The following is a 10,904-nucleotide window of genomic DNA, read 5'->3' on the forward strand; positions in this document are numbered from 1 at the left end:
CATTTGTTTGGGGGCGGGGTATCAGATTTATTTCCCAAAATGAGATGAAAAAGGGACTCTGCATGAGGTGTGAAGTTGTGAACTCTATGTGTAGCCCTTACACGGGGAAACCCCGCTGTTTTTTAAACTCATTTTCAATGTGCGTTCAGTTTGCTCACAGTTTCACTGTCTGCCTCTGCACTACCCAAGGGGCGCCTGCTGCGAGGAAGTGCGGCCCCTATCGGGCAGTAGGTGTCATTGCAGTGCTGAATAAGATTAAAACAAACTGCGGGACTGGGGTTTCCCCCCCACATGCCAGCTGATCCCCCAAAGGGTGTACTTGTCAGTAGTAAATTTGAAATCTTCACGAGTGTTCGAGAACAGGTCTGTAGATGCGCGCGTCTATTCCGGGATAGGCGGCGTGTCCTATTAATATAGGCCCCTCTGGTTTGTGACCACATGGTTGTAAAGGGAAGTTTGCTCGCTCCCCTCTTCCTGTTCACGTCATCTTCCCGTTATCTTTCAAATTAGCAGAACGAGCGAGAAAACTTAGAATATGTTTTTTGCCCCCTCCTGGGTTGCTATCTGAGCTGGAAGTTGTGCAGTAAATCGTTGTACATGCGTACCTGTGGATGTCTGCTGTTTTTATTTTTTTATTTATTCTTAGAGTTTTATATAGCGCTGGCTAGACCCGGAGGTATCAGAGCGCTTTACATGAGGACAAGTGAGTTACAAATGACACGAGGACAAGTGTGATACAAGTTAAATCAGTTACAGGGTTACACAGAACAGCGACATATAAAAGACATTGTTAGTGTGTCTTGAGCCTGTCATAGGACACATGTGGGCTTGGTACCCCCTAGGATTGCCCCTTTCCCAGACAAAAATACCGCCATCAGTCCTCATTTTAAGATTTTTCAAAGGCCCAGGGACCTGCTTCCTAGGTAGGGCTTTATATAAAATCATTGGTATTCATTTTAACATGCATTCAACAAGGAGCTAAGGGGATAAAGAACAGGTCGTCCCCCTCTCACTATATCATGTACAACTCGGGACCTGTTCTTACGGTGAATATAATCCTCCTAATCCAGGCCTGCTACTATCATTAAGTAAGTACAGGAAGCGGCTATCGATATTACTATTCGCTTTACTGGATCTGGGTCACCTTTTTACCAAAAGAGAATCTAAAAAACTGGTTGTGTTGTTGACCAAAATAATTCCTCCTCTATTCAACCCTCCCCTCCCCAAAAAGGGTATCTTGGAGTGAACGGAGAGGAAGAGTGGAGAAAAAGTGTGAGAGAGGAATGGTGGAGCCTCACGGGAGTAACACCAAGGAGGCAAGCAGGATGGTACTCGCCTGCTGCCTAGGTTCTCATCATCAGCATCCAGCACTCCAAACAGAAGGAACGTGATAGTGCATAAAGAAAAAGAAAGGGAAATACGTGTGTGGTGCTAAGGTGTCAATTCCTGTCTGTGTAACCCACTTGGTATACCGCAGGTTTAGACCCACAAAAAAGGGGGAAAGGTGTGCCGGTGATAGAGATCGCAGGTCACCCGGCCAATAATTTCACCATACACGTACCAGGCCCATATTTTTCCAATTTATCATATACTTTAATCGGGTGACCTAACACTCTACTACCAGTAACCCTGGTTCCTTCCTATTTATTTCTATTGTACCCGACTTACCAATCCACCGTTACGGGTACCTATGACCACAACGGATCAGGGAGCTAGCTGTAAAAGAAAAGGCAGGCAAAATACAATACCGACTTTTATTTCTTCTGTATTCATCAAATAACCACAGACTACTGGGAAGTTTTAAAAGTTTATCTTAGAAATCAGATTCTGAGTGTATGCAATTTACAACGAGAAGACAATCTATAATCAGAATAATGAAGAGCACATAACCATATAAAAAGAAAACTAAGGCAACCATTGATGAATCTATAGGAAAGTAATAACAAAGCGATATACTAAATAGATTTCGGAAATGGATCACAAACTAGACTTTTACTGTTTAGAAAATACTGCAAAGTAAAGATTGGAAATCCTATACATCTATAGGAGGGGGAAAAAGCAGAACACGCTATAGTTCTAGCATCATTACGTCAAAATCAGATTGCAGGAGAAAATTATATACCACATTTATGATTCATAAACAGTATGGAGAGAATGTGTTCTAAAAGGTAGGGAAACATAGGGACATGCTAAGGAAAATATACTGTATGACTTTTATAGTAGGTTGCGGAAAACATGGAAAATTAACGTATGCAAGGAATGTCTTTATTTAAGCCAAGACAGAAAATAGAGAGTGCAGTATAGAGTTCTTAGCCCTATATAATTACCTAGAATGGTGTGCAGACCAACCCTGGCCACGGATCAGTCAAGGACAGGAAATACCCAAGGAAGGACAGTCATCTATGGGACAGCAGGTGCAGATTGGACACCCCAGGACAGGACAGGAAAACCAGATTAGGATCAGGACAGGACCACCAAGGCACGACCAGCACCCGCAGTTCGGAAGCAACGCCTGCGCTCCACCCTCTCTGCAGCTATCAATCAAAACCCCGATTGGGTTAGCGAACTCCCCAGCAAAGTGCTCGACCAGCACTTAAGGTTTAGTAAAACCTTTAGAGTCTATGGTCAAATTCGGACAGAGTGCTCCGCAGCGCTCTGTATTCAGTCACCTATTGAGTGCGTTGGGTCAGTGACAGGTCAGCTATTCAGACAAGTCGGACAAATTCTCTAGCTAAACCTAGGCTAGTTATACTGTTTTCTGGTCAGTGTACCACCCCCCAAATGTTGCAAGTGTCAGAATCCCCAATTTCGATTGGTCCCCACTTAGGATAGGCTAACACACCAATCACAATTTACGTCTACAAGCCGAGTTTTACATATTCTGGAACTGCCTATTGAATTTGGGGTTCCCATGACCGATTCTACAGAATACAATAGGGAGAAATACATTTGTTTCTAATGTAGCATTTTTCAGCTTCTCCGGCTGGGTGAAGGTGCATCTTCCCAGGCACATCTTGGCAGGGACCTTCAGTTGGCACCCTGTCAATGCCACCGGCAGAATACGGTCATGCGCAGAACATCGTCTCAATATGGAGTCTTGAGCTTTGCATCAGACCCTCAATACCGCGGTACATGGAAAGTAAGCGAAAACAAATTAAAACATAGAAATAAATGAATTCACTGTATACTATGAGTAGCTACTTTATACTCCTTAAATTGAAAAATTATACTATGGCATTATAGTTAGTGCAACAGACTAGAACACGAAAGCATCTGCGCAAGCTTCACCACGTTAGGACACAGACAACCATTTTAGACGCAAGTGCGCAGGCGCAAGAATTCCCACCAAAAATGCAACTACGTCACGTCACGTGAGTGTGACTAATGCATGCGCAGAAGAAACCCATCAAGCGGCGGCCATTTTAGGGACACGGGTTATTTGTATTAGTAAACACATAGGCAAGCGTCACTACGACACTCAAATATAAAGATAAAGGAAAGTTAGTAAGACGTACAAGTTGAATTATAGGATTAAATGTTATTCGAGGTTCTTGATGTCAACCAAGTCGCGTAATATGCGAAATCTTGCTTCATCAATCCCCTCTTTGATGATATTTACTATCATCACAAACTAATGGAACCAGATACCAACTTTTCTCACACTTTGTGCATTTCGATTTCTTCCAACATCCGATTTAATTTCTTTTTCACATCTTTATCAGGGTGAGAATTTTTCATCTTTTTGTAAATCTGATTATTTAAGTCTTCCAATTCAAGTTCATCCACACTCCGTTTCACACCTCTCTTATTCACAGCGTATTTCTTTGTGTGTTTGCGGCATTTGCAACAGACAAATATGAGAAATATGACGAAACCTATCACTCCAAGTGGCATCAGTACCTTAAACAATAAACCTTTACCTAAATTAGCAAACCAATGACCTACAGCGGAGAGACCATCAGTAAGTCTCTTCCAGGCACTATCAACCTCCAGTGGTTTGAGTTCTTTTTCCAAATTTGTAATGTTCTTCACATATTTTTTAATTTGTACACTTTTGTCCGGTATGTAAGTGTAACAATGTTGCGCTTTCAACATCCGGCAGACTCCGCCCTCTTTTGCTAATAAGGTGTCAAGCGCAAGTCTGTTCTGCAAAACCATTGATCTGATCGCAACCATTTCGGTATTGACCAGCAGGAATCCATGAGCTGTGTCAGTAGACAACACATCCACTATTGTGGATAATTTGCAAATTCTGTGTGTGTTCAGAACCACTCCCACTCCAGGTATCAGTGCACTAAAAATACTACCCATTATTTCACCTACGCTTTCTCTTTTACTACGCACTAAGCTATTAGTGTTTTCATTGCTTCCAGCAATTTCCTTCACATGGTATATTTTCGGGAAGACAATGCCAAAGTAGCAGCTTCCATACCAGTGATCCGGCAATTTGAAATAAGCCTTGTTTCCACATATATAATAAATTCCGGGAAACACAGGTTCTGACACATTTTTGAAACCCCAACCTCCAATTACCTTGTAATTGTGTTCACATTGACTGGAACCAATGAAAATGTTATTATAATAACTAGTCTTCTCGCAGTGAAGACAGAGTTTCCCTTTTCTTTCGAAATCCAGCAACAAAGCAGGACCACTCCCACCATTTGGAGGTGCTTTCCATGTTTTCAGCCCATTTAGGAGTTCTCTGTCTTTTATCATTTGCCTTTCTTTGGAAACTCTCCCTTCTTTTCTCTGCCATGTTTAAAAACATTTTTTCTTGTTCATGTAATGAACAGGTCAAGTTATCTCTGTGTGCTTCATTTAAGTCTATGGTACCTATAGTCAGAGAGTATTCTCCCATATACCGTGTAACGTCACTTTTAGTATGCACAGGATTCAGATTTCCACGTATTGGAAGTTCAGAAAATATCACGTCAGAGTTAGAGTAGTAGTACTGTAACGGTCCTCTTTTGTAAAATAAACTAGCTAAAATGCTACAGAAAATTCCATAGGTCAAAGGTAGGTGATGATAAGTCACGCCTTCAGCTACAGAAGTAGGTAGCTTCATGCAGACATAGCAGTCTTCTATTTCCATAGTTTCTACATAATGCACTAAAAGGTTAGCGAATACATTTAAATGTGTCTGGTTCTTAACTCCGTGATAATGTAGTCCTTCCTCATCTGGTGCTTCTAAGTCTCGTTTTGTTTGTCTGAGTGCTTTTTCACGTCTTTCTACACTTCGTGTTGTCAGTTCTTCAGTGTCAGTGGTCACAGTCTGTGTAGGGTCAATATTAGTATTTTTGCTCACCATATAAGGAATGAAAACTGTTAGTCCTATCCAAATTATTAACACTATAGCTATGCTACATATACATACTCTGCAGCATGTTTTACAACAACTGCATCTAGGCCTTCCATTCACATTTGAATCAGACATTTTCGTTCAGAAGAAGTTTTCAACCCCTCTTTGTAACTTTGCACAGGTAGCTTACACTGAGCAAATTCAGGTTGGTGCGTCTTCATTGGCAGAATAATCAGCTGTCTGTTCTTCGTCACTTTCGTCAGTTATATCAAGATCCTCAAACTCCTCCAAGATCAAATATGTCCATTCAGGATCTTGGTATTTCTCGTTCAGTCTTTATATTCGGTCACTTCTTCTTTTGGAGCTTTCTCCAGCTTGATCTGCAATACGAGGACTTTTCCTTCTTTCTGCAAGTTTCTCCTCAACTGTTTTTATTCTTAGTCTCAGTCTCTTAATATATCTTGGTTCGATATGTTTCTTTTTCTTAAGTCTTTTAGCTGGCACTGTGATTTGGCCTTCTTCTAATGCTCTTTTATTTTCATTTTCTTGTGGCACTTCTGATTCTTCCCTTCCTGTCTGACTAGTTCCAGGTCTTGTCTCTATTTCTTCTGCCTGGTCACTAAGCTGGCCTTGTTCAGGTGTATATTGGATTTGGCTTTTGGGCGTTTCTATTTCTGTGTCCTGAACACGTTCTTCTAGTTCTACCTGATCCTGTTCAAGCACTTCGATCTCCTGATTTTCTTCTGTTCGAACTTTTACACTAGTTCTGGTCTGTCCCTTTTCGACTTCAGGAGTTTGTGGAGGCGTGTCGATCACTTGCTCTGTCCCTGTCTGACCTTCTTCTTCCTCAGACTTGACGTGAATCTCAATAATCTGAGGATCTTTGCCTGTGCCTATCTCTTCCTCTCTATCCCACTCTCTATCTTCGTAGGTTTGACTTCTTGTTCTGATTGGGTCATTAGTCAGGTCGATTATGGGTATCCAATCATTTTGACTAGTGCTCGGTTGTTCGTCATCAGCTACTTCAGGACCACCGTCTGCAGACCCCTTAGCTGGACAACCTTCAGCGTCAGTTTTCTCGTCTGGAATCACCTTCTGTGTATCGCTGGCATGGATACACTTTGGAACGCCGGCACACTTCACCGCTGTCGTGGTCACCAGTATCACTTGGCGTTGTTTTCCCCACTTCGGTGCAAGGCAACTTGTACGAGTATGCTTCTTTATTCCGACCCAATCGCCTGGAACCAATTTATGGACTGGAGTCGTGGGATTGGCGACGGCGTCTTCCCCAATCTGGCGAGAGATAGAACGCACTTGGTCACCCAGTTGCTTGCAGTACTCAAGTACTAAATCATCAGAAATGTTTAGCAGTTTATGTCCTGGTACCCATGCTTGTCTCATCACTCTTCCCATCAGGATTTCATGAGGGCTCAGGCCTGTTTTTCGATCTGGAATACTTCTAAGTCCCATCAGAAAAAGAGGTAAAGCATTTATCCAGTTCATGCCTGTAGATTCACACATCTTTCCTAGTCTCGATTTTATAGTGCCATTTATTTGCTCCACCACTCCAGAAGCCTCTGGACGATATGCACAGTGCAGCACCTGTGTGATCTTGAATGCTTTACTGAGTTGCTCAATTATCTCATTCTGAAAATGTCAGCCTCTATCTGATTCAATTGTGACTGGAACCCCGAACCTAGGTATTAATTCTCGTAGTAACAATTTTGCTACAGTTATGGCGTCATTCTTTCTAGCAGGGTAGGCTTCCACCCACTTTGAGAACAGGCAGACAATGACAAGGACATATCTCATTCCCTCACAGCGAGGCAGTGTGATAAAGTCAATCTGTATTCTTACAAAGGGACCTCCTGATTTTCCAATTTTTCCCAATTCGACTACTGTTCTTTTCCCAGCGTTAAACTGCTGACATGTTAAGCACCTCTGGCAGAGTGACTCTGCTACCTTCCTGAACTTCGGATTGTACCATGTTTGTTGGAAAACCAGAACCATGGCATCCCTACCAGTGTGTGAATCTCCGTGTATCAGTCTGGCCATAGAAGCAAGCAGATGTCTAGGCAACACAGGCATACCATTTGGGCCCACAATGACACCATCCTAACTTCTCGTCGACAACCAAGTTTCTTCCATTTTTCCTTCTCTTTTGAAGGCACAGCATGCTGCCAATCTCTCAACTCTTCCCAAGTGGGCACCTCTTCAAACACCATAAGTTGGCAGCTGTTTCCAGGTCTTCCCAGTTTGACATTTACAGACATGCGATTTCTGGCACAATGTTGGGCCACTTCATCAGCAAATCTATTTCCCAAAGTTACATGGTCAATGCCAGATTTATGAGCAGCACATTAGACCACTGCCAATTCTTTTGGTAATTGGATTGCCTCCAGTAAATCTTGTACAACCTTCCCATTTCTGATGGGAGTACCTGAAGAAGTCAGAAACTCCCTCTGTAGCCACAATTGGCCGAAGTCATGCACAACCCCATAACAGTACTGACTGTCAGTATATACTGTTATTCTTTTGTTTTTTCCAATTTTGCAGGCTCTTATTAATGCAATCAATTCGGCTACTTGTGAAGACTTTACTCCAAATAAACAGGATGCTTCTTTAATGCCATCTACAGAGACTACAGCATATGCAGCACTTAGGCCTACAAGTTCGTGTCTCATACATGAGCCATCCACGAACAGCTCCTCATCTTCCACAGGCAAAGGCATTTCCTTAATGTCTGGGCGGGGTTTAGTACTGAATTCTGTCAGGTCAATGCAGTCATGCTCGTCCTCTCCCTTGGCTTCTGCAAGCATTGAGTCAGGGAGCAGGGTAGCTGGATTCAGAATGTTGCATCGAGCAATGATTACATTCGCAGCACCCACGAGAATCCTCTCGTATTTAGTCAGCCGACTAGGGGTGAGATACTGAGTTTTAGTTCTGGTCAATAAAATCACAACTGCATGGGGAACATACACAGTTACAGGATGTCCCATAACAATGGATTCACTCTGTTCTAAACTCGTGCAAGTTGCAGCTACTGCTTTCAGACATCCAGGTAATCCAGCAGCCACTGGATCCAGAGTGGCAGAAAAATATGCCACTGGACGTCTTGTTAACCCATGCTCCTGAGTTAGGACTGACAGTGCACAATTATCTCGTGTGTCACAGAATAGTGCGAATTCCTTGGAATAATCAGGCATCCCTAGGACAGGGGCTGTACACAGACATTCTCGTAGTTTAGTAAATGCTGTTAAGCTTTCATCATCCCATTCCACGGGGTCCTTTGCTCCTTTCTTTGTCATTTTTATCAAAGGCTTTGCCAGGACTGCAAATCCTACAATCCATTGCCTGCAGTAACCTACCACCCCAAGGAACATTCTGACTTCTTTCTGTGTACGGGGTAACTGCATGTTTCGAATTATCTTGACTCTCTCTGAGGTAACTTTTCTGATGCCTTTTTCTATTTGGTGCCCCAGATATTTCACTGACTTTGTACAGAACTGCAATTTGTCAGGGGACACTTTATGTCCTTTTTCACCTAGGTGATTCAGTAAGGCAATGGTGTCAATCACACAATCTCTATGACTTTTAGATGCCACCAAAAGGTCGTCTATATATTGCACCAAAACAGATTTTCCCGGTAACACTAAAGATTCAAGGCACTATTTTAGAATCTGATAAAAGATAGAGGGGCTTTCTGTGTACCCTTGAGGGACCCAATTCCAAACGTACACGTGACTGTCGAAAGCAAATGAGAAAAAAAAATTGCTGTCTGGATGCAATGGGATCGAAAAGAATGCATGACATAGGTCTATCACGGTGAACCACTCAGCATCCCAGGGAATCTGATACAGGATTACTGCAGGGTTTGGAACAATAGGGCAACATGGAACAACGCTCTTATTTACCTTTCTCAGGTCCTGCACTACCCTGTACTTGCCACTAGGTTTCTTGATTCCAATTATCGGTGAGTTACATGGGCTACTCATCACTTCTTGTATGATGTTTGCTTCTAGCAGTCTTTTTATTTCAATGGCAACTCCTGCTCTCACTTCTGCACTCATTTTGTATGGCTTGGTATTGGGATAAACTGCATTTTCTTTCATGGCTATTTTAATTGGGTCTACATTTGCCATTAATCCTACATCCTTTCCTGTAAAGTCCTATACTTCTGGTTTCACTGTCTTTTGGAGTTCTTCAAGTAAGTCTTGTATAGTCATTTGTTTAATTTCTGAGTCTGGTCTAATTAACATTAATTTGTATATGCCATCCTCGTCTGGGGTTTGAATTTCGACGCCTTTTGGTGTGCAAAAGATGGTGCAGTTCATTTTGCACAACAAATCCCGTCCCAGTAAGTTTACTGGACTGGTATCACAAACTACAAATCTATGCATTTCTTTGAAATTCCCTATTGTGATCTCCATGGGCTCAGTAACTGGGGTACTAATCAATTGATTAGACACGCCCACTACTTGGATTGCTTCTCCCGAGAGGGGTAGGTTTCGAACGTCCGCTGTTCTCACAGTAGAACGGGTAGCACCAGTGTCCAATAGAAAGGTGACATCATTTCCATCAACCTTTCCTTCAATGTATGGCCCTGACTGGTCTACCGGCAAGGAGGCGCCAAGAACACACTCCTTGTCCTCCCCTCTCAGGCCCCGTCAGTATTGGTCGTCACAGAGAAAAGTATCATTCAACAGAAACTGCGAAGTTGCTGTATTTCTATTCTCAGTGCCTCCCCAGATCTCTATGTCATCACCCTGTGGTGATTTTCCCTTATAATTTGGTGTTGGCGCTCGGGGCAATTGACTTGCCTTTACCTGATGCTGGGTCTTTCTTGGTTTTTCATTCTGCGTCTGTGGACTTAAATCAGGGGTTTGGGTATTATCATGCTGTAAATATGGACACTCGTCTCTCCAGTGCCCAATTTCTCCGCACTGGTGGCAGGGAAATTTCTTTTTAGCTTCTTCTCTGCTCATTTTTACTTTGGGCTTCCCCCCACCCCCAGAGCCTTGATTTTGGGTATTCTTATTCATTTTATTCAATTGCTTTTCCTGTCGTTCTGCTAGCTTCACTTGTGCCCACATAACCTTTTCCTTTAGGGCCTTTCGCTTATCTGCCATCTCGTCCTCACAGTGCTTTGCATACCGTAATACCTCATCCATTTTCTTAGACTGCCAACAAATTTTATTGTCTTTGATCCACTGGCAAATTTCGGGTCTTAAACCGTTTACAAACCTGTAAATGAAGTGGGTCATATCTTTCATCTCGATGTTATCTATACCACTGTAAGTTTTGAACACCTGTAACAGTCTTTCACAAAAGGAGTGCACAGACTCATCCCTTTCCTGCGTGGTTCTATCTATTTTGGTCCAATCAGTTTCCTTTGCAGGCACCTTCTTTTTCAGGTGTAACATGACCTGATCATATTTTCTCATCACTTCATCAGAGGGAGCACCTGTTACAGGGTCCCTGTCATACTCTTTGTTGGGCCAATCAATGGCAACCTTGCATTCGGTCCATAAATCCACAGGAACCACAATGTCGAAAAACCCATCCAGGTCTTTCCACAAGCACTTTTGCACCTTTACAAACCTTT

Source organism: Lissotriton helveticus, chromosome 10 (assembly GCF_964261635.1).
Source record: "Lissotriton helveticus chromosome 10, aLisHel1.1, whole genome shotgun sequence".
Classification (NCBI taxonomy): domain Eukaryota; kingdom Metazoa; phylum Chordata; class Amphibia; order Caudata; family Salamandridae; genus Lissotriton; species Lissotriton helveticus.